This window comes from Myotis nattereri (genome assembly GCF_964212035.1).
Source record: "Myotis nattereri genome assembly, chromosome: 3".
NCBI classification, from domain to species: Eukaryota; Metazoa; Chordata; class Mammalia; order Chiroptera; family Vespertilionidae; genus Myotis; species Myotis nattereri.
In genome coordinates, this window is record NC_138077.1 from 170,513,192 (window position 1) to 170,535,082 (window position 21,891).

The following is a 21,891-nucleotide window of genomic DNA, read 5'->3' on the forward strand; positions in this document are numbered from 1 at the left end:
GCAGCAAGTATACAGGAGGGGGTGGGGGTGTACGTAGGCAGGATTATCTCAGCTTATTTGGACACCAGGCACATACATTGGCTAATAATGTACAATACATACCCTTGAAGTCAGCTGGTCTATATTTAGTACAGGGATTAAAGCCTTCATGCATGCATACACACATACTTTAACTTCCAAATACTATACACAGGCACGCAGAACATAGGCTGCATATATTTTTCCTTAACCTGTAAACAAGAGAGGTAACTACTTTAAATTCAAAATAGCTATTCATTAAATATGAGACAGGGAGCTGTCAGACTGCTTTCTCTCTCCTGGCCCACCTTGTTTTCCCCCCAAGAAGCTGGCTGAGCAGCTCTCCCAGTATCCCAGTTATTATCAAAGCTTTATACTGGAAGAGAGCCGCCGAGTTCCACGAGGGAGCTAAGGGTTTGCAGCATTCTTCGGGGAAACTGCACTCACAAAAGCTTTACCAACCACAGCTCTACATTAGGGAAGGCAGAGTTACCAGCTTTTACTCCTGTGTGATGAAAAGAAGCTCACGATGTTGTAGTGTAATCCTACCGACTGGCCCACGGCTGCAATTTTTCACTCACTCCATTAGATAAAAGTTCTTATGTAGGAACCATTTACTTACAAACAACAACAACAAAAACGCAACAACAACAAAATCAATAGCCCACAGAAATTCCAAAATGACGCATATTAGAACCAACAGCCTTAAGAGATATTAATAATGGAATAATACATTGTGAAAAGGACTAAAGTCTTCTCTTCAAAGAAATCAAGGACTTCATTGTTTTTATACCTTGTTTATGCTCCTGCAGGATGACCCATTAGTATTGGAATGCCCTTCCTCATAAGGCCCATTTACTTGAGCTAAAAGACTTTTCCCCAATAGCACAGAAGGCACCCCCATCACTGTTTTACCCATGTCAACTGAGCAGTTAAACTCCATCTTTTCATCATTCAGCAGCTAAGCTTTCATCATAGTACTTAAAATGTTTAGACATATTATTTATATTACTTTGGTTGATGTGCAATATTCTCAGGAGAGAATAAACCAACTTCAATAAAAAAATTGAAAATGTAGAAAAATTGGCAGTGGAAAAAGTATGAAAAGTAACATAGTACAGTGGTTAAGAACATGGGGTTTAGAGTTAGACCACATTTATTTTTTTTTAAATATATTTTATTGATTTTTTACAGAGAGGAAGGGAGAGGGATAGAGAGTTAGAAACATCGATGAGAAAGAAGCATTGATCAGCTGTCTCCTGCACACCTCCTACTAGGGATGTGCCCGCAGCCAAGGTACATGCCCTTGACTGGAATCGAACCTGGGACCTTTCATTCCGCAGGCTGATGCTCTATCCACTGAGCAAAACCAGTTAGGGCAGACCACATTTATTATGATCCTGGTTCTACCTAACACCTAATTCAAGAATGATTTTGGGAATGGATTAAAGACTTAAATGTAAGACTAAAAACCATAAAACTCCTAAAAAAAACATAGGCAGTAAACTCTTCGACATGATCTTAGCAATATTTTTTTGGCTATATCTCCTCGGGCAAAGCAAAAATAAACAAATGGGACTACATCAAACTAAAAAGCTTTTGCACAGCTTTTGAAAAATTTCTTATTGAAAATCATCAATAAGAGGAAAAGACAAACTGCTGAATGGAAGAAGATATCTGTAAAGGATATATCTAATAAAAGCTTAATATCCAAAATATACTGTATGAAGAACTCATACAACTCGACATCAAAAAATCAAATGATCCAATTTAAAAATGGGCAGAAGACCTAAATAGATATTTTCCCCAAAGAAGATGGAAAAAGAGAAAGAAAAGAAAAGAAGATATACAGATGGACAACAGACACAGGAAAAGCTGTTCAACATCACTAATCATCAGGGAAATGCTAATCAATACTGCAATGAGATATCACCTCACAAATGTCAGAATGGCTATTATCAAAAAGCCAATCAATAAGTGTTGGCGATGATGTGAAGAAAGGGGAACCCTCTTGCACAGTTGGTGGGAGGGTTCAAAGGGAACTAGTGCAGCAACTATGGAAAGCAGTATGGAGACTCCTCCAAAAATTTTAAAAAGAACTACCATAGGACCCAGCAATTCTATTTATGGGTATTTATCCAAAGAAAACAAAAACAATGATTTGGCAAGATATATGCACCCCTTTGTTCACTGCAGCATTGTTTACAACAGCCAAGGTACAGACACAACCTAGGTGTCCATCAATAGATGAATGGATAAAGGTATAATGTGATATGATATATGATATGATATCTATACTAATAAAAGGGTAATATGCAAATTGGTCAGGACGCCCTCACAGTAATGACCAAACAGCAGACTGCTTGGGGCGACAAAGGCCAGCAGGGGGGCAGTGAGTGGCGACCAGGCCAGCATGGGGGGGAGGGCAGTGAGTGGCAACTAGGCCAGCAGAAGGGGGCAGTTGGGGGCAACCAGGCCAGAGGGGGGGCAGTTGGGGGCCACCAGGCCAGCAGGGGGGCAGTTAGGGATGATCAGGAAGGCAGGCAGGTGAGCAGTTAGGAGCCAGCAGACCCGGATTGTGAGAGGGATGTCTGACTGTCCCAATTAGGCCTAAACAGGCAGTCGGACATCCCCTGAGGGCTCCCCGAGTGGAGAGGGTGCAGGCTGGGCTGAGGGGACCCACCCCCTCTGTGCATGAATTTCGTGCACCAGGCCTCTAGTGATATATAATAGAATATTACTCAGCCATAAAGAAGAATGAAATCTTACCATTTGCGACAATATGGATGGACCTAGAGAGTTTTATGTTAAGTGAAATAAGTCAGACAAAGAAAGACAAATACCAGTATGATTTCACTTATACTGTATGTGAAATCTAAAAAACAAAATAAGCAAACCAGCAAAGCTAAACAGAAACAAACTCATACAGAGAATGAACTGATAGCTGCCAGAGGAAAAGAGGGTGGGGGAATGAGTAAAAAAAAACAAAGGAAAGGAAATTAAGAAGTACAAACTTCTAGTTATAAGTGTCAGGGATGCAATGTACAGCACAGGGAATAGAGTCAATAATATCATTACAACTATGTATGGTGACAGATGGAAAGAAAACATATTGTGGTGATCACTTTGCAAGGTATAGGAATGTCTAATCCCTATGGTGTACACCTGAACCTAACATGAGATTACATGTCAACTATAATTAAAACTAAAATTTAAACATTTAAATGAAGGCATCTGAGCCTTCTAACTATTAAAAAAAGAATAACTTTGAGAAATCACTTAATACACCTGAGTCTCAATTCCTTGGCTCTAAAACAGGGAGAGAAATTACGTCTGTACCACAGGATTGTGGTAAAAATTTAATGAGATAAAGCACACGAAGCAGTATTTGTTAAGTAGACATGAACTATCATGTCAAATAAATAATCTTTTATAAAAATATAACACAAACTAGGAACATACTAGTTCTTGTATTCATCCCCCATATATTAAAATTTTAGAAAAACATATATAATTTTAACATAACCAAACATACTACCACACTAAATTGGGTCCATCATCTATTTAGACCACCCTTCTGCCTCTCCTAAATGTCCAGGGGGGCATTTTCTGTCCTTCAGAGCATCATCTGCAAGAGATTAGCAAAATATACCAAAATGAGAACAGTCTCCTGTGATTTAACTATGTCCTTGGGATAAGCTCTTTATTTCTCTTCTGACAATGCCAAGTAGAGTAATTCCTCAACAAATGTTTGCTGAATTCAACTGCTTACCACTTACCAGAGGTAGGAGGGAACCTAATTTTTATTTTTGGAAGAGGTAACAAATACCAAACATTTTTTCTCTGCTGTAAAAACATTTATTTAATATTTTCTTACTCCTTCCAAAGTTTAAGGAGTATCCCCTCTAAACACAATATTTTTGCAATTCTTTTGAAACAAACTCAAAGTCAACCCTGCATAATTTTTTGGGAAAGCACCATGAGGTAGTGTAATGGTTTATGAATCTTTTCTTTTTTTAAAGTGTTAGACCATTAAAAGAACACAAAACACCTCAAACTAAACTCCAATATATTAAGCAAGCAAGGTGAATTGCTAAAAAAGGGAACAGAAAAAGAACAGAACCTGGTTCTTTGTGCCCTGTAACAGACTCTGCAATACTCCCTCTATCCCCTGCCCAACACATCATGTATTGTGAACATACACAGGGAAGCATTGAATCTAAACATACTTGAATGCAAAGTCAGGTTCTCTAACATCTTAGGTGACTTTAGACAAAATATTTCTTTGTGCATAGATTTTCTTGTTAGTAAACCTTGTAAAGTTGTTTTTGAGAATTATTAATTCATGCAACAAATATTTTCTGAGTGCCTACCCTATACTACTTGGAGATACTTTTTTCACAGTACTGGGGACATGGCATGGAATGAAACAGACAAAAATCCCCACCATCATAGAGCTTATATTCTATTAGAAAAGATATACAATAAAAAAAATAGATACAGCCCTGACAGGTTTGGCTCAGTGGATAGAGCATCGGCCTGCGGACTGAGGGGTCCTAGGTTCGAATTCCAGTCAGTGGCATGTACCTTGGTTGTGGGCACATCTCCAGTAGGGGGTGTGCAGAAGGCAGCTGATCGATGTTTCTCTCTCATCGATGTTTCTAGCTCTCTATCCCTCTCCCTTCCTCTCTGTAAAAAATCAATAAAATATATTTTTTAAAAAATAGATATATACTGGTATAAGTTCTAGGTAATCAACTATAAGGATATTTTAAAAAGCAGAGAAGGAGGAAGGAGTAAAGAGGGGTGCAATTACTAAATTTATAAATGGGCCTCCAAAGAGGGCCTCACTGAGTGGTAACATTGAGCCAAGACTGAAAGGATATAAGGGAACAAGCCATGTGATTAAGGAGAAAAGATTTAAGGACAATGCTTAATTAGTAATATATATTAATTAGTAACATGTATTCAATAAGTGATGCTAGTTATTATCATAGCCCATACAATACAAACAAAGAAAGCACAAAACTGGGATTAAAAATTGTCTCAACCACTTTAGCACTTCTGTGAGGCCTTAACCACTTACATCTGTATGAGATATAGTTTTCTCATATGGAAAATGGGTTAATAATACTTGCACATTTTACAATGTCATTAAGGGGATTAAATGAGAAAATACACATGGAAACACTAAGAAAATAAAGAGCCACAAAAATATTACAGTTATCGCATCCCCTCTTATACCATCTTTCCAAAACGACAGACCACCATCCCATCTTATTAACAAGACATGAGAGGTAGTCCCGGAAGAGGGTTGTCTAAGATAAAAATTAACGTATTTTCTGGAAAGTCAGACCAAGAACAGTAAGAGCTGAGACAGACCTAGATTGATTTCCAACCAAGGAAAGCTAAACACTAACCAGCTAAACTTGCTGGGGCTGTGGTTTGAGGGAAGTCATTTGTTTGCTCTGATCCTTGGTTGATTCATTGTAATTCCCCACCTGGGCAGCTTCAATACCTCTCAACCTTTCTTTTGCCTTTCTACAGATTTAGTGCCTTTTTTTTCCACCCATTCTACAAACATTTAATGAATTCTTACAATAAACACAGAGTGAAGTGTAGATTTGGGTAAGGGGGTGAACTAAACCAGGACTCAGCCCAAACAAATCCCCTGGGAACATATGGGGAAAGGTTGGGGGCAAAGAAAGAATGGAATCCATCCATACCACCTCCGGGATTCCTTTGGTCTGGACAAGTCTGAGCCTTGAACATACTTCACTAGGTAATTGTAAACAAAATGAGAGCCTTCAGGCTACCACCACACGAGATTACACTTGGCAAGGCAACCCCAAAACAAATCCAGATATTGAGATGCAAGAGTATCTCCAGTCATTTTTTCAACAAATATTTACTAACTGCCTACCTAGGACCAGGAACAGGAAGCCATTAGTCAAAGACAAGATTCCTAAGGGCCCAGCTCTTCCAGACCTCCTGTTCTTGTCCCACCCTTTTCCCTTTTCTCCCTGTGGTCCAAAGCATAGTTTGACAACATACCTAAACTTTCCTACAGTGGACAGTTTCTAGGAGTAGATATACAGAGTTCATACAGATTCAAAGCCAATATAAATCCCATGTCCAATCTCACATTTCTCAACTATTTATAGGTCCCACGAGTCCCTCCCAGGGTCTTTCTGGGATCATTCTCTCTTGGAAATTCTCCTTCTAAAAACGTTTATAGATCTTTCCTTCTAGGCATAAGTTACTTAAGAGGATTAAATAACAGAGTAATCATCTCACTAGTGTACCCTTATATTTACACTCTATCACCACTTTGTATTCTGAAAGCAGAACACAAAATACTTTTCTTTTAAACAATCTTGCAAAATAGACTATTACTCACATTTTATAGATAAAATTGATGTAGACACTGAGTTAAATATCATGCCCAAAGTCAAACAGATAGTCAATAACAGAATCCTGTCTGGAACTCAACTTTTCAAATTGAAAGATGAAATTCTTTAATTCTCCATCCTAAGCTACAAGGAGGCTGTCCAAAAAAGAATGGAGGGAATTTTCCTAACCTTTCTGGCCTTGTACCCATAGTCTCTGGGATCTCTTTGAGCTTTAAAATCCTAAAACATCATGCTAGTTAGGATAGATTTTAGCATATAAAGTACCATAACTTTAAGACTGACTGATAATCTCCTTGAAGAAAGAGCTATTTAATTAAGGCCACAAGTAATTATTCTGCTATAGAATATATTTCTTCTCCTATGAATAAAGGAATATAATTTTGTGCAAGATCTGTATCTTCCTTTTTCAGATGGCTTCTAATCCATTGCTTTGAACTGGTCCAAAATCATCATAACTGGGGCCTCAGATTCATATTTACATAAAAATTTGGACTATTAATACCTAAAAAGCATCAATTTCTTATAAAACCAATGTTTCTCTTTTACCATGTCCCAGTAAATAGTATTTGGTGAAGCAAAATGTTAAACTTTAAATCTTACAGGTAGAATTATTAGCATCAACAATTTATACAACTAATTAAGAAAAACTAGATTCCTGTCAGAATGTATTTTAAATATTAGCATGTTTTGAAACACCTATGGGGGAAGAAAAATTCTTAGATCTCTAAACTATACATGTATGTGGTTAACTATCCTATCTAATAATAGTCAAACATGGTAATTGACTGTACCTTCGCTACACCTCCCATTGGCTAATCAGCATGATATGCAAATTAACTGCCAACAAAGATGGCGGCTAATTTGCATACTGCAGGCAGGACAGGGCAGCGCAGCCGCCAGCATGAGAGCTGCCATCCAGGCCCCCATGTACGACCCCAGAAGCCGCCTGCCTACTGCCATGATCGGATCCGATCCGGGCCGAAGGCTGGCACCAGAAGCCGCCCAGAAGCCGGTGATGGGGGGGAGATGGGGGTCCCCTGCCCAGGCCTGACACCTCTGGCGGAGGCGTCAGGCCTGGGCAAGGGGCCAATCCGGCGATCAGAGGGTGATGGAGGTCGACGCCTCTGGCTGAGGTGTTAGGCCTGGGCGGGGGGCAGAGCTGGCAATTGGAGGGGTCTTGGGGTCCCCTGCCCAGGCCTGACACCCATGGTGGAGCCGTCAGGCTTGGGCAAGAGGCCGATCTGGGGATGGGAGGGTGATGGGGATCATGCCTCTGGCCAAGGCGTCAGTCCTGGGCGAGGGCGGAGCCGGTGATCAGGAGGATATGGGGATCTCCTGCCCAGGCCTGAAGCCTGGGCAGAGGTGTCAGGCCTGGGCCGGGGGGGCCAAGCCAGCAATTGGTGTGAACTACAGAGGAAACACCTTTTCGGACCGCTCATTGGCTAAGCTCCCTGTATACCACTGGTAATATTCTTAGTAACTTGGGTAATAAGAATCCAAAAAGGTGATCTAGGGTTTTTCACCACACTCCTGGTGAAAAAAATGAAGGTCCACTGCTGGAGGGCTAAGAAATGTCATATCCTGCACTAGCCACTTTGGCTCAGTGGATAATGCCTTGGCCTGCTGATGGCAGCGTCTGGGTTCAATTCTGACCAAGGGCATGTACCTAGGTTGCAGGCTCCTCCCTGGCTGGGGCCCAGGTCAGGGTTCATGCAGAAGGCAACCAATCAAAGTGTTCCTCTCACTTTGATGTTTCTCTCTGTCTTTCCCTTTCTCTTCCACATTCTCTAAAAATCAATGGAAACATATCCTCAGGTGAGGATAAAAAAAAATAATAAAGAAATTATTATTATATGAAAGACACATCTTGAAAATGCCTAAAGAAAGTTGTCATTTTTTCATGGTGAAGGGACTGGAGTCTGTGTTGATGAAAAAACCTTGGTGGTTGCGGTGACTGGCAGTGGCTGCAGCAGCAGGGTGATGAGGCTGGTGCCTTCCCCTGATCAGCCCGGTCACCTCCCACAAAGGGAGGCCAGACTGCGGCTTAGGCCCACTCCCCAAGGGAAGCAGGGAGCGGGCCTAAGCCGTCACTAGGACATCCCTGAGGGCTCCCAGTATGTGAGAGGGGGCAGGCTGGGCTGAGGGACACCCACCCAGTGTATGAATTTTGTGCACCGGGCCCCTAGTCTATATAATAAAAGCCTAACGGCCATTATGGAGAAACAACCAGAACGACCGGTTGCTATGACGCGCACTGACCACCAGGGGGCAGATGCTCAATGCATGAGCTGCCCCCTGGTCGTCAGTGTGCTCCCATAGTGGGGAGCACCACTCAACCAGAAGCCAGGCTCACAGCTGGCAAGTGCAGCGGCGGTGGCAGGAGCCTCTCCCACCTCCACAGCATTCCTAAGGAGCAGTGAGCAAAGCAGTAAGGAGCAGCAAGCAAGCGGCAGTAAGAAGCAAGGGGTCCTGGACTGCGAGAGGTTGCAGGCCAGGCAGAGCCCCTCCCTCATTCGCCCTGCCCCCCCAGTGCACGAATTTCATGCACCAGGCTTCTAGGATCTAAATAAATAACTAAGCTGAGATTTTAACTGTTCATGCAGATATAAAGTAGCAATTTCTGTCCAATGAAGTTAACTGCCTACTAAAACAAACAAAATAATCAACACTCCTCAAAGGAATATAACAAAATCCAAAGTTTTTCACAATCTCTGATATTTTTTACACATAAAGAAAAAGCAAAGTATGACCTATTCTCAAGAAAAAAGACAATCAACAGAGATCATCTTAAAAAAAATCGCAGATGTTAGAAAAAGCAGACAGGAATCTAAAGCACTTATTACAACTACTAGTGATCCGGTGCATGAATTCATTCACATTGAAAGGAAATTAATTAGAAGAAATATTTTAATATTGCTATTTGCCCTTTCTCTACAATAAAAGTGTCAACCAAATTCATGATGGACAATGACAGATCGAAACACATGTGTGCGACTGGCACCAGCAAGAGCTTTATATGTATTGCGCGTGTGTGAGTCAACATAGCCTTTTATATACATCCTAGAGGCCCAGTGCACAAATTCGTGCACCTTGAAAGGAACTATAGACCACGAGGCTGCGGTGGGGACAGGGATGGGTCTTGGCCTATCCTCCGTGCCCCTACCTGGTCCCTCCCTCCATGGCCCCCAGTCCCGTGTGCTGGCAGCCCCGCCCTCACTGCCACTCACACCCGCTGACAGAGCAGAGCAATTGGGGCCGGCACCAGCAGCAGGTGCAAGCGGGGCTGGCACCGTCAGTGGGTGCAAGCAGTGGCTGCCACCCTGATCACCCCTCAGGAGCAGGGGGAGTTGGAGAAGCCCTCAGGGTTGATGGGGGCCAGCAGCCGCCACTCGACCTGCTGACAGTGCTGAGTGATTGGGACTGGTGCCGAGGGCTGGCAGTGGGTGCGAGCAGGGCCATCCTCGGCAGCAGGTGTGAGAGGCAGCAGCTGGTCCTGATCACCCCTCAGGAGCAGGGGGAGGTGGAGAAGCCCTGAGGGGCAATCGGAGCCAGCAGCTGCCTGCTTGCACCCGCTGACGGCACTGAGCGACCGGGGCTGTCAACAGGCGCCAGCAGCAGTGTGAGCGGTGGTTCTGGTGCCAGCAGCAGGTGTGAGTGGGGCTGGCGCTGGCAGCAGGTACAAGTGCCAGGTGGGACCGCAGTGCATGGGAGCCAAGAATTTTCAGTAACAACCAGAGGCTCACCCTGATGACGGCGACCGGCACCCTGCCTTGGTCTGGCGCCCCAGCTCACCTGCTCCACTATCCCGTCACAGCTGACACCCACCATGTTCCGCACGTTGCTGCCTGCTGCCAACACCAGCCATGTTCTGTGCGTGCACCTGGTGGTAGGTGCACATCATAGCAATCGGTTGTTTGGTTGTTCTGCCATTCAGTCTATTTGCATATTAGAGTTTTATATATAAAGATAGAATAAACTTGCTTAATTAGGCCTGCTTTCTGATTTAGCTTAACTTTTTCCAGCACAGTGAAGCACACCAACTTCTCTTTCAGGTAATTATCAGCAACACAGCAGTAAATATCAACACAAAGCACATAATTATTGTAGATCATGCAGGGAGAACAAAGGGTAAAATATTTAACTGCAGCAGTGTTTGACTATATTCTGTGCAGTGAGAAAACCTGAAGTCATTTTCAAGGTTCGCCATTTCTTACTTCTTTTCAGTTGGGTCAAGTTTCTAAGCTTTTTAAATCTCTGTTTTCCGGCTAATGAAAAGAAAATAGTATTCTACCCAATCTCCTATCTACCTACTCCAGGACTTCTGTGAGGATCAAATGAGATGAGGCACGGGAAAACGCTTCACAGACATTTGGTTAAAGGGTAAAATGTTTCCACCTGGCTATAAAGCAAGTCATGTTCCTGGGTTGAAGAAACTTCAAGGAGGCTAGTCGCCAGGGAGAGGAAGCCAGACATTGCTACGTGACATCATTACCTGGTGCCTACAGGCACCGTTTCTGGGCTGGGCTGGGCTGTGGGCCACATTTTGCACCATGGGGTCTCGGTAGCATCGGCTGTGATTTGGTGGGGAGTCGCTTGGGGGAAGCTGAGTGTTGCTTTGTAGGCGCCAGGTCTGTGGTGCTGTTTCCCCGTAAATGGCCAGTGAGCATCATGGCAGCTCCTGTGTTGAGCATCTGTCCCCTGATGGTCAGTGCACATCATAGCGACTGGTCGGATGGTCAGACACTTAGCATATTAGCCTTTTTTATATAGACACTCTCAAGGATACAAAGGAAAATATGTTTGCAATGAATTGAAAAGAGAAAAATCTCAGTAGAGAAATAGATAATCTATTAAGAAGAAATAAATGGAAATTCTAGAGCTTAAAAATACATCAGAAAATTTAAAAATATATCTGGAAAGGTTAACAGCAGAATGAAGATAATAAGAGTAGAGTTAAAGATAGACCAATAAAAATGATCTAATCTGAAGGTCAGAGGGGAAAAATATTAAAAGAATAAGAGAATAGGAGACCTTGTAAACATATAAATGGAGTCCTAGAAGGACAGCACAGAATGTAGTAGAAAAAATATTTAAAGAAATAATGGTCAAAGGTCCTCAAGTTTGATGAAAGACGTAACTTACAGATTCATAAAGCTCAACAAACACCAAGCAGGATAAATATGAAGACCCCTATGTCTAGGTAGTCAAAGTCAACTTACTGAAACAAAGATATAAGAGAAAAATCCTGAAATCTGCCAAGGGGTAGAGGTGGGATGATGACATTGCATAGAGCATAAAACTTTAACTGACTTCTCATCAAAAACTCTGAAGTCCAGTACACAGTGGAACACCATTAAAAAACTGTCAGTTCAAAATTCAATCTCAAGCCAAAACATCCTTTAAGAGAAAAGACAAAATAGAGACAAGACATTTTCTAAGTAAAATATCATAATGTAATTTGTAACCAGGAAATCTGTATTACAAGTAAATATTAAAGGAATTCTTAAGACTCAATATTAATTGGTATCTTTAGAAAGAAATGATGAGCACTGGAAATGGTATGTAGGATTTATTTTTTCTTTTAATTGTTAAATTATTAAATTCATATAATAGTTTAAAGTAAAAACAATAACACTCTTGTGAAGTTTGTAATATTTGTAGATGTACTAGATATGAAAACCCTAGCACAGTCATGGGGAAATGGACCTATAAGGTTATGAAGGTTCTATATTTTACATTTTACACAGTGATAAAATATTAACTCCAAACAGGCTGGAATAAGTTAAGAATATATAACTTTTAGAGTATACACTTAAAATATATAAAAATATATAGCTAAAAATAAAATATACTGACATGAAATTTTTAAAAATATTCAAAAATCCAAAAGAAGGTAAGAAAGGAGGAAATAAGAGACAAAAACCAGAGAAGAAATTGGAAAACAGTAAAATCATTGACCCAAATCCAACAATCAAACTTAATATTAACTGACCAAATATTCCCAATTAAAAGACAGAAATTGTCAAAATAGCTTTAAATATATCTCAACTATATTCTATGTACAAGAGACACACTTTTAGTAATACAGACATTGAGAGTAAATGCTTATAAAAAGTTACACCATGCAAATGGTAAGCATAAAAAGGCTGGAGTGACTATGTTAATATTAGCTAAAATAGACTTTAAGAAGAGAGATAAAGAATGACATTTCATAATGTCACAAGTAATTCATCAGGAAAGCCTAACAATCTTAAATGTATACATGCCCAATAAGTAAGCCTCAAAATACATGAGATAAAAATAGAACTAAAGGGGAAAATATACAATTCCACTATTACAGTTGAAGATATTAACCCTCCTCTCGGCAAATGACAGAATTAGACAATATAAAAATCTGATCCAAAATAAATGATCTGAACTATCTGCCAGCTTAACCTAATGGTTATACTATTATAAAGAATTCAACAACTGACAACTGTAGAACACACATTCTTTTCAAGTTCACATGGTATAGTCACCAAGATAGGACATATGCTGGGTCATAAACTCAAGTTTTAATAAATTAAGAATGATTTAAGTCACACAGATTATGTTCCCTTTCCACAATGGAATTAAATGAGAAATCAGTAACAAAAAGATATTTAAGTAGACCCCAAACGTTTTGGAAACTGGACAACACACTTCAAAGTAATCCATGGGTACACGAGGAGATCACAAGGGAAATTAGAAAATATTTTAAAAGGAAAGGAAAAGGAAACAATATGATATCAAATTTTGTGGATGAAACAAAGTAGTGCTTAGAGGAAAGTTTAGAGCTTTAAATTCTTGTGTTTGTGGAAAAAAAAAAGGTATCAAAATCAAAGACCTAAAATTCCAATCTAAGAAGCATGAAAAAAGAGCAAGATTAACTTAAAATGCAAGGAACGAAACAATAAAGATCAAATCTGTGAAACAGGAAACAAACAAAAGAAAACTAGTGAAGCCAAGTTCGAGTAAAAGTTCTTTCACCAACTTGCCGATTTCAAAAGATTCTGTCTTCTAAAAGTAGCCGCTGCCAACAATCAATAGTTAATGAAATACAGCATTGATTATGAAAATATGCTTGCCATTTTATTGAATAAAAAATTACTAGCGCACTTGAGTAAAAGAACAAACTCTTGAAACAATATGCCCAAGGTGATTGATTCCTTCAGCGATCCAATCATGTGCCCCTGGGGCTCCTTGTCTTTTTGTTATGGACTGCTTTTTTTATGGACCGTTTTGTTATCTTTTGGGGCTCTTGATCAAACATTTATTTCTCTTAATTCAGGTTTAATTATATATAATGACTTTATGTGCTCACACAACTTAATTTCTTAAAGTATTCAAAACTGGAGTCTATGGAAGGCGTTCCACACAAGAATGTGTTCATGGGATTTGTATTGTCCTGAGGCTGTTGCCATAGTTTTTTGGCACCAGAACTACATATACTGAACTAATTAAAGATTCAAAACACATTATTAAGCAATTTTGAACCACATTCTGAAAGTTAATTCAAAAGAAATAACGAGAAAGACCAAAGAAAAGTCTATACCATAGAGAGTTTTGCGGCAAGAGTCAAGAATCACAAAATGTTTTATATTAGTTTTAATGACTTTGCTCCCCTAACCAGAAGACAATGACAACATGTTAGATTTAATGCCAAGTTATATAGTATGTGCAAGTCAGATCCAACTCTCAATAAGATTTGATTAGTAAGAAAGAGGGCAAGAACCCATGGGGCTCTAGTATTCATTACTCCAAAGAAGAAATAATGGATAAAAACCTCAAGTCAGGATTCCAGATACGAACAAATATAAAAAAGCATGCATAAATTTGTGGTTCCTTTTCAACAAAAGATTGTTGAGCTAAAGAGCTAAAATTAAGAGCACATAGGCCAATAATCTAATTTGAATAACTAGTCTGATTTTGGCTTATCAAAAAAATCTTACAGGCAGTTATAATTGTTCTTGTAATTATTAAGAGGCTGGTGTCCTGAATGAAAACCAAAACCACTGTTAGGAGCACTGAGTCCCCAAACAAGGGAGAGCTAGAAATCTGGGAAATAAGCCAGTGCCAAACCCTGCTTTCACCCTGAGAATGTGGGCATAATCTGGAGACCTTGAGCTTCCACTTTCATGATAGCCCAGGGCACCAGGACAGGAGACAAAGGACTTGGCCAAGATGGGAAATCTGATAGAAGACACTGCAAAAACTTGTAACCCAAAGAGCTCAGTATAACGGGGAAGTACAGAGGAGACGGCTAGTTTAACTAGAAGGACTATTTAGATATGTGGAAAAAGAAAAGCATCCTTCTAAATAACTAACAGATCAAAGAAGCAATGATAATCAAAATTAGAATATATCTAAAACTAAACAATAAACATCATACATGTTTTGTGGCTATTATTACCATACTTATGAAATACTTATCTGGAGGCGAGTATAGCAAGACACTGAAAAGAAATAAAAGGAATAAGAATTAGAAACAGGGCCCTGGCTGGGTGGTTCAGTTGGTTGGAGCATTGTCCCATATACCAAAAGGTTGCAGGTTTTCTTCCTAGTCAGGGCACACATTTAGGCTATGGATTTGATCCCCGGTTGGGGTGTGTATGGGAGTCAACCATTGATGCTTCTCTCTCACACTGAAGTTTTTCTTCTCTTTTCTCCTCTTTTCTCCTCTTTTCTCCTCCTCCTCCCCCTCCTCCTCCTCCTCTTCCTCCTCTTCCTTCCTCTCTCTCTCTCCTCTCTCTCTTTCCCTCCCTCCCTCATCAATAAAAACATAAAGACTTAGAAAGAGAATCACCAAAACTGTCTTATGTGCCTATATGACCATGTACACAGAAAAATCCAAAGACATGTGCAGATAAATTAGAACGAATATCATAGTTTAAGAAGATAACCACATGTAAGATAAACACATAAAACTCAAATAAGCAACAGTTAGAAAAATATAATTTTAAAGGTATTATTTATAATGTAAATTTATATCTAGAAATAAATCCCACAGGCATGGATTTTCAGATCTTTTGTGAACTTATCACCAAACTATCTAAAAGACATTGTAAAATTACTAAGTACATAGAGAGCTATATCATATTAGTAAAGATGTTGTCTTCAAATTGATCTATAAATTGTTGTAATACAAATTAAAATCCCAATAAGATTTTCTTTCATAATTGGGACAAACTGATTCTAAAATTCATATGTAAGAGCAAATGCTTATGTAAGAGCAAAGAGCAACAGATGCTCTCTGGAAAAATAAATGAAAATATAGTATCACCCTACCAGACATGTGGTACTGGCACAATGAGAAAAACTACCAACAAAACCAAATCAAATTCACACATACATGGAAACTTGACTAATGAATGAAAACAAAAGTGGGGAAAAGGACAAATTTGTTCAATAGATAGTGCTAGGACATTTGGAAATACACATGGGGGAAAATGAGAAATTAGATATCTACTTCACATCCAACACCAAAATCAACTCCAGGTGGAGAAAAGTCTTACATGAGAAAGGAAAAAGTTTTAGAACACAAAACAGGAGAACTTTTTCACATCATTGGGGTAGAAAAGAATTTAACAAAACATAAACAGCAGAAACCCCCCAAAAATTGATTTAAAAAACATTTAAAATTAAACTTTATTATTTTAAAAGATAGCATAAGTAAAGTGAAAAGAAAAGCCACAAATTAGAAGAATATATTTATTCTGCAAGGGAATCTAATATGATAACCACTGGCCATGGGTAGCCATTTTAATTACAACTGAAATTAAATAAAATTTAAAATTTAATTACTCACTAGCTCTACCCACATGTCAAGTGCTCAGTAGCCATGTGTGGCTAGGGGCTGCTCAATCAGCACCAATATGGAACTAATGACCTCAGAAAATTCTCTTGGACAGCAGTGATGTAGACCATGAAGAGAACTTTTAAACTTCTAAAATAACCAGGCAGCCCAATTGTAAAAATGGACAAAGGACATTAGTAGAAATTTGACAGGACCAAAAAAAATAGACATAAAAATGTATCATAAACATGTGAAAAGTCATTTCAACTTTATTAGTAATCAAAGTAATCAAATGAAACTTATTAGATACCATTTCAGGCACCCCAATTGACGAAAGATTAAAAATCAGTAACACCAAGTACTGCAGAGGATACAGAGCAGCCAATCTGTAATACACTGTCTGTAGGAAGGTAACCGTGTTGATCACCAAGAAAGCAGTTTGGCATCATCCAGTCATGTTGCAAACTCTGTACCTAGCAATTCTATTCCAGGGATTCTCCATCTGAGAGAAAGCCCTTCTCCCCACCTAGGGCATTTGGAAATTGTGTGGATACACCCACCACCACGACCACCACCCACCACCACCATTCAATTGGCAGAGGCCAGGGATATTAATGTTCCTCCTATTATAAGAATTACTCCACCTAAACTATGCACCAGGAGATATGAACAAGAATTAAAAAATGAAAACACTAGAAACAGCCCAAGCATTATCAATAGAAAAATAGATACATACTTTGCATTAAATGGACCATCCAGAATTGAAAATAAATGCACCTTAGCTATAAATCTGAACACAGCTGATTCAAAGAAATATAATGCTGAATGAAAGTAAGAAGATACATGAATATAAACAATATACTGAAAATTTATATAAAGAATAAAAATAGTCAAACTAAATAATTAATTTGGGGGAACAAATCAACACATATACATACACAAAAGCGAAGGAATGGCTTCACAACCAATCAGGATAAGGTTATCTCTGGGAGAAGGAGTGAGATAACCTCTGGGAAGGTCACACAGGTCTTGCTACACAATGGTCATGCTTTGTTTCTTTAGATGGATAGTAGGTTGAGGTATTCATTTTAATTTATTTACTCTCTATGTATATACTCTTCACATGTTAAAAACAACAACAACTTCACAATTGGGGGGGGAAAAAGCCAGCTTAATTACATATTAGCTGGGACCCTTGACCTTTCTAAGTTAAAAATAGTAACTCCTCCTATCTTACAGAGTTGTTCTGAAATTCAGAGGAGATAACAGGTGTGAAAGTGTGAGTGGCTGTGATGGGGGACCTATTATACTAGAGCTAACACAGAGATAAGCAGTTCCCTAGAGATTCCATCCTGGCACTATCCAGGATCTCAGGGTCCAGAGTCCTGTGCAGTTATTAATCAAGTCAAGAAGACAGTAGGACTCTCTGTTTCCTCACTACAGAATGGGGAAACCCCTGTCCCGTTCAGTCCACAGGCGTATCATAATGAAGTGAGAGCACAGTATTCAGTACATATACAATCAAAGCTCTTATTGTTATTGTTATAGGGAATGGAAGTCAAAGAAGAAGAAATTATTTAGGACCTGAGTATTTTATTTTCTTTCTCTTTCAATTTTATTTTTAATTGGTTTCAGGTGTATAGCTTAGTGGTGAGACAATCATATACTGTACCTACGTGTATATATCCAGTATCCCAACTGGCAACCTTCCATAGTTATCACAATATTATTGATTATATTCCCTATGCTTTACTTACATCTCCATGACTGTTTTGTAGCTACCAATTTATATTTCTTAATCCCTTCACCTCTTTCAGCCACCATCCCTACCCCCTTTCCCTCTGTCTATGAGTAGCCCCTGGGCATTTTTAATTTTAGACTAAAATGATAATGATAATGACATGATAATTATCTCCAAATACTGGCTGCAAAAGAGGCATAAGATCTATTTGTCCAGGGTTCTTCAGAGGGCAGGCTGGAGAGACTAGAGAAAAGTGAAAAGTACATTCTGGGGACCAGAGAGAACGCTGTTGACACTCAGAGTGAGGAGAGATAGGACTGACTATGTGGTCATTCTCCTTAGTTTGAATTATTCAGATAAAAACAGAGCTAGCCCCACCAGTGTGGCTCAGTGGTTGAGCGTCATCCCATGCACCAAGAGGTCACCAGTTGGATTCAAGCTCCATCCCCAGTAGGGGGCGTGCAGGAGGCAGTCCATAGATGTTTCTCTTTCTCCCTCTCCCTTTAAAATATACTTAAACAACAACAACAACAAACCCCACAAATAAACAAAGAAACAGAGTTAGCAGAAACTCCTATTTTGGATGAAAATATAAAATTTTAAAGTAAATTCTGTTAAAATAAAAATACAGGTAACTTTGGGTCAAACTTATTTTGAAAACTAGCTTACTTAAACATCTTTTTTTTGAACATGTAATACTGTTTTTATTTAACTTCAAAAACATTTCAGCATTCTAAACATACAAAAATTAACAAAACATTGCAAATTGTGTTTAGCCCAGAAGGTTCTTGAACTTTCATTGATGCAGTGACTCTTCACTTTGTTGACAATGAAGGGTTGTAGTTTGTTTTAAAACAACAGTTTAAAACTACCACACAACTGAAAACGATCCAAATACTTCCCATGCCAGGTGACCACCCCCCCCCGCCCCCCGCTTTTTTTCCACAGCTAAGAATGGCAGGATGCTGTCACTATATACAAAAACAAGACAACCTGCAGCTAAATAGATGCCCACTGCAGTGTCCGCAGGTCCAGCCTCCCAGTGCACGCCCTGAGCCACAGCCCCTCCGAAAGGCCTCTCCCTCACAGCCTCAACGCCAAGCAAACAGCATCAAGAGCTTGTCTTGGTTGGGTGTTCTTTTTACAAACTACAGACGTGTACAGCTTACTTACACATCTTGAGACTACAGGTAACTTATCTTTTGGAGCTTCAGTGTTCTCATCTGTAATAAGGATAATATGTTTCCTTCATGGTTATGGAGGAAAATCGCTGTGATAATAAGTTGAAATTGCGTAGCACCAGTATTAGGTGCTCAATCAGCTGCTATAATTTTAAAAATTTATTATTGAGTGCTTCCGAACTTGTTCACAGTTAAATAAAGCAACTGACATCGCTACAAGAAAACAAACACTACCTGCGCATTTGAAAACAGCTGAAGGGAGAACCTGTATCTGTTACTTAAGGGAAAGCAGCAAAACTGATATCCCTGGCTCAGTTTCTTTAAAATGTTATCAAGTGGCCGTTGGTCTCCCCAGGAGTGTCCTTGAACATGGCCTCTGTAGAAATCTTCCCCTGTAAAACCATTTTAAATGCCATGATCCTAAAGCACTTTCCAGTTTGCTGGAATAAAAATAAGACAGGGATTACGAAGATAAGACTTGATATAGCAAACTGCTTCATATTCATTGTAATTTCAGGTCATCCGTTTTTAAAAATACTTAAACCAAAGGAAAAAAAACACAACGATTCAGAGCTGCTTACACCCTATAAATTAAACCTGAAGAAACCAAAATAAAAAATTTAGTGACTATAAACAGGAAATGCTGAACTTGAAGACTAATCCTCGGTAATTTATTATAAATAACTAACTATCCCCTATATAACTTCACTCTAATGACACTTGCGAAGCTTTTGGCTCTTGCATGGCATTTCTCAAGTTCAGATCAAGTCAAGCTGTTTTCCATGAATCAAATAACGGCAGCGTCTCCGAGGTTTAAGTTATGTCTTTCACCACAGTGATCTCTTCACTCTGTGGATGTTCTCTGCTACCCCTGGCTTTTCGCTCGGTCGTGTTTATTACTTAAGTTTCCAACCCAGCTTCAAATTACCCGTTGATGGTCACAGAGTGTAATGAAGTGAGTGGATTAGCTGAAATTGAAACCCAGGAATCCTCTTTGCCACCCTTCCTTCGCAAGTGCGGATCAATTATTTAAGGCCGAGTTCACCAACACTATGTTTTAATTTAGGAAGCAGTCCATTTGAAGCCAGCTCTAAATAAAGTGGGCAGAACCTGGCTTCAGAACTTTTTGACCCTACAGAGGATGGAAGGAAGATGGGAGGGAAGAAGTAAAGGAAGAATACAAGAGGAGGGGAAGAGAAAGAAAAGAACAAGAGAAGTCAGTATCTACTGAGCTGCTTCTATGCCCAAACTTTCCACATAAGGGTTTCATTTATGCTCAGTTAATTTGCCATGATTTCATTTCATTTTCACAATCTCATCAGGCAGATATTCTATTCCCTCTATGGAAGACTGGGAACCTGCAGCTCAAAAAGGCTACATCGCTTACCGGGGGCCCCCAAGTAAGTAAGAAAACCAGAATTTGATGTGCAGCCTGTCCGATTCCAAAACCTGGGCACTTTTTCCTGTATCAGACAAAATAATTTTCCTAATACTTTTAAATATGAGCAGTTTAGGAATTTCCAAAACAAAAGGAATGCAAAATACTTCCAAAGTATAGCACACATAAAAGAAAACCATCCATATCACTGTTATTTCGATTGCCTGTAAGAACTTGAAGTGTGAGGCTGCTGCCACTGGGCTTACGATGCCTATGGATTCATACACAGGTCACAGGAAACCCCACATGGAGGTTGCGTGGAAAGAGTAACGAAGCCACATCCAAGAGCCAAGACCAAGATGGAGAATGTCAAGCAGTAAATAACCTCTTACCTGCTGTACTTCACTTTCTCCATTTGAGATTTTCTCAGTGTAAACAAAGGAGTTGAATATCCGCTGCAACAGAAAGAAAATGAACACACATTAGATTTTCTAAGTAACACAGCCATTAGATTAGAGTGTGTGTGTCTGTGTGTGTGTGCCATTTGTTTACACCACAAATAGAGTCAAGCACATAAACTTTAATTAAAATACAGAAATTTTACATAGAGAAATCCAAATATCAGCCAAAGTCAATCACACTTACATAAGCAATGCCCAGGCACTTCTGTAGTGAAATAAACCAGATGTTACACTATATTTTTCATTTTCAAAAATACGTTTAATTATAGATTTCCGGAGCCTATGCCATTTTATCCGAGCGGTATAATCTGACAAAGTTGTGTTTCTCATTTAAGTCCTGAACTCCCTGAATGCTGCGATTGTTTACAGACACCAACATCCAGCGTAATAAGGCTCTTTAAAGAGGATTCTTTCCATATTCTCTCATGCCCCTGTCCAACCAGGACCTGCCCATATTATCCATCACCTTCGCTACCTAAGCACCCCCTTGGGAAAGGAACAAAACAGGGCTTTGCCAAGTATGTGTGGCCTTAAGAGAAGATGCAGTTCTTACAGGCCAGGGAATGTGGCAGCCGTGCCAAGACATGAGTCCAAACTGTGACACACAAGCACACATTCTTCCACTGGTTTCTGCCTAGCCAGTCCCCCTGCTCCCTCCATACATTGCCGGCATTGAAAATGTCTCTGCAGACTTAGGACTTTATCAAGCCCTGCCACTACTAAGCAATCACAAGAGATTGATATATAACAATGGGGAGGGGGGGAGAATCTAAGATATATGTCTGGGAGAGGCGCACACGCACACACACACACACACACACACACACACACACACACCACCAGCAGCCACCGCCGCTGCCTCATCATTTACCCTAAAACTTTAAA

General features: G+C 39.7%; 1 protein-coding gene across 1 annotated transcript in view; it reads right to left on the reverse strand.

Moving 5' to 3' along the window:
- The window catches only part of CACHD1 (cache domain containing 1), a 137,332-nt gene extending 116,338 nt beyond the window's left edge, over positions 1-20,994 (reverse strand). Inside the window, exon 1 of the mRNA XM_081085711.1 lies at positions 20,938-20,994. The gene's annotated coding sequence lies outside the window, so the exon portion shown is untranslated. The remainder of the gene's footprint in view (positions 1-20,937) is intronic.
- Between the last annotated feature and the right edge of the window lie 897 nt (positions 20,995-21,891).